Below are 3,482 nucleotides of genomic sequence, written 5' to 3'. Positions count from 1 at the left end.
TTCAATTATGACTCCCGTCTATACCATAATAGTTACCTTTGAAACTCTTTTGGTCCCTTAAATTAGAGCATAACATTACCAATATGAGTCATATATCTAAACTGATTTCAATGATACAGAAATGTATGAATTTTGTAAACAGTTACTAACAAGTTTAGAATTGGTATATTAAATAATAGTAATTTGTCAATATTCGAGTAGTCGAAAGCGAAGAGCAATTTATATCCATTTCAATCTTGTAGGAGGGTCATATGATCAATAATTAAAGAAGAAAAATATGCCGTTAGTGTGGAACAAAGGGTAGATTTGAAGCGACATATTTTAGCCATACAATTTTAATACCTAAGCCAACCCTGAGGGGTTGTGAAGTTTGATTGGAGACAATTGAATGAAACGAAAATTCAGTCAAATAAAAGTCTACTGTGGAAGCACTTCATTGGAGGCTGCTATAACGACTGTGCCATTAAAGCAATTGGTAGAGCACCAATAAAACGAACGAAACTCTAATGTTATTTTCCATTTCTTCTGCTCCACTTTCCACTTCTCTTCTCTCAAGTTCGCACGTTCTCCCTTTCCCTCGGCAGTGGATTCTTTTTTTCTTTTCATGACGTCTCCTCACACTTTTACTGCCCTACAGATACGGTTCATAGCAAATACTTTCAATGACTCAGACCTATTCATCAGTTTAGAGAGCTTATGTCAAAAATAATGATAATAAAGTTTAACTATGCAACGCAAATTTTATCAAACACTACTATTATGACACCCAAAACATGGGGGGGTCATGTAATGGGTTTGCTTGAGGTAAGTCCTAAATATTATTTGTGATAACCCAATTTTATTTTATTTTTATGTTGTGCAAAGACAAAGTCGGCATATCTGTTTACTATCTATATTCTTCATTCAGTGCTGAAAAGACCTAACTTAAGATGCTTCACTAATTAATAAATATTAAATGATCAATTAAAATTAGAATTATAAATTATCTGCTGCCTTAAATGCGCAATTTTTCAAAGCCTCTATTTTGGCTTAGTATTACATACTCTAAAAAATTTATTTTTCAAACATTATAATAAATCTTTTTTATCAACGCCAAATGAGAAAATATTATTTCCCGCCTAAGTACTGATACTACACCTCGAGACCCCAGGAATATTCAATACATTTTTTTCTCCTTAAACTGTTCTTTTTTTTTATCTCGAATCTAAAATATTTTTCTAGCTTATATTGGATTCAAAAATTTCTTTGACACTCCATTTTTTTCCCCGTTTTATCCAAAAAAATTTTACGCACATCCTATCTTACTAAGGGTCATATTGTTCATCAATGCAGAAATTTCTGGAAAAAATCATCAAAACTTCATACAAATTTTACTACTATTAGGAATTGAATTTTCTAATTTGAATCAATTAAAGTTATTATTGTATTATATATAATTATATTAATTATATATTATTATACAACATAGTAAACTGACAATTCATCTGCATTTCTCAGAAAAAAAAAATGTAATAATACTTAATTAATAAAAAGTGCACACAGCGTCCATAATCTAAACTTTCGGGGAACAGAAATAATTCGGACAAAAATTCAGAAACCTTAACTGTATTTTTAATATTTTCACTGCAATATTTTATTTAATTAGGTATTATTAAGTCATTATTATTTTCAAAAATTTATTTTTATTTAATAACAAAATGAAAAACAACATATTTTGAAATTAACATCAATACAAACTTACAGCTATTACAGAAAATGATATAAAGCAAATAGGTTCTGAAATTTAAAAGAAAGCATGACTCCAAAACTATATTGTCCCAAATAAACAAACGCATGAGATTTGAATAGAACTAAAAGCCATAGAAATGGCAGATGGGAAGCCTGGACCACAGTTTTGTGGTTTAAAATCCCATCTGTCTGTTAACTAACTTTGAGAGGGCAACTTTAAAGATGTGGTTAAAACAGAGAGTATAGAAAATATGTCAGGAACACTGGAAGAAACGTAGTTGTTTCGTGCTATAATATTTATTATTTTTTTTTTTTTTATGATTTATTTTATTTTAAAAATACAATCTGTGATAGTCAAAGATAATGAGTATTAGAGCTGTACATATTCAAACCATTTATGAATAGGAAAGATAAAGAAATAAACAACTAGAGTACAAATAGTAATATAATAAATGGAAATAGTAAAGTAATAAAATAAATAATTACATTAAAAATAAAATAAAAGTATGAGTATAAAATAAATGGCATGAGACATAACTGGAAACTACATTTGAAAATTCTATTTAAGCTGCTAATATAATTGGAACAAATTCTGCAAAAAAGGAACAAAACCAAATTAACTGAATTTGGGAATTAAATACCAATACAAAATTTATAAAACTATTTCTAAGGAGTTTTTTATCACAAGTCAATATATTCATTTATTAAAACTTATTCTTTCAAAATTATTATGGCGGTATCTCATTCAGGTAAATAAATAAATCTGTACTGCTACAACCTATGAAGAGTCCGGGGTGTAATACACATGGTCAGAATCACACTCAACCGCCAGATTTTTTCCAATTTAAGGGTTCGTACCTTATGAGGCAGGGTGAATCCCGGAGGCCTTCCGAACCCACAGGATTGACCCACGGCAGAATAAATAAATAATTATCTGTCACAGATAATTCGAACCTTGGCCCTTGGAATTAGTAGCACAGTGCCTTACTACTGAGCCAGGCGGCTCCTGTTAGCAGGTATGTTATTTTGTTTATTGAAAATGTTGAATTTCAACAACCGTTTTAAGTTGTTGATTTTTTTTTTTAGAATTTTTATTTGTCAAAAAACCCTTTACTTTTCAGAACTGGATACAATATTTTTTTTATAGAAAACTCATATTTACAGATGACTTCAAATTACAGCAAATTGAAGGCTTATATTTTATGCCAAGACAAGAACCCACAAACATTTTCTATTACCAATACCAACACTAAAATATTTCACAAATTTTAGTGAGTTTTTTTCATAATTAGTTCCTTCACTTATACCATTCATGAACTGACTTAGAAAACATGCGGTGGATGGTTGGATCTTTTTTTCAGGACATGAAGTGATACATACGGCACAATAATATAACACATCATATTCGATAAATTTGAGAGGTTTTCTTGTTGCAGAATGTGGTCAGATATAGCATGTTATAGCAAGGAAAATAAATTATCAATAATCGGATCCAAAGCTAAAGATTATATATATATAAAATAAATCTGCACCAACACAACCCATGAAAGATCAAGAGTGCAGTACTTTGTAAGGAAGTATTGTTATTAGACCAACGGTTATGTAAGGAGGTGACTTGGTCAAAACCACGCTCTCCACTAGATTTTCTCCCAATTAAGGGTACCCACATTACGAGGTTGGATGGATCTCGGAAGGCTCCCGAACCCACAGTGTTGATTCACGGCAACAGTAACAGAATAAATAATTATCTGCCA

Source organism: Halyomorpha halys, unplaced genomic scaffold (assembly GCF_000696795.3).
Source record: "Halyomorpha halys isolate HHAL.00 unplaced genomic scaffold, Hhal_1.1 Scaffold672.1, whole genome shotgun sequence".
NCBI classification, from domain to species: Eukaryota; Metazoa; Arthropoda; class Insecta; order Hemiptera; family Pentatomidae; genus Halyomorpha; species Halyomorpha halys.
The sequence above is the reverse complement of the archived record's forward strand: the minus strand, read 5'-3'. Positions refer to the sequence as shown.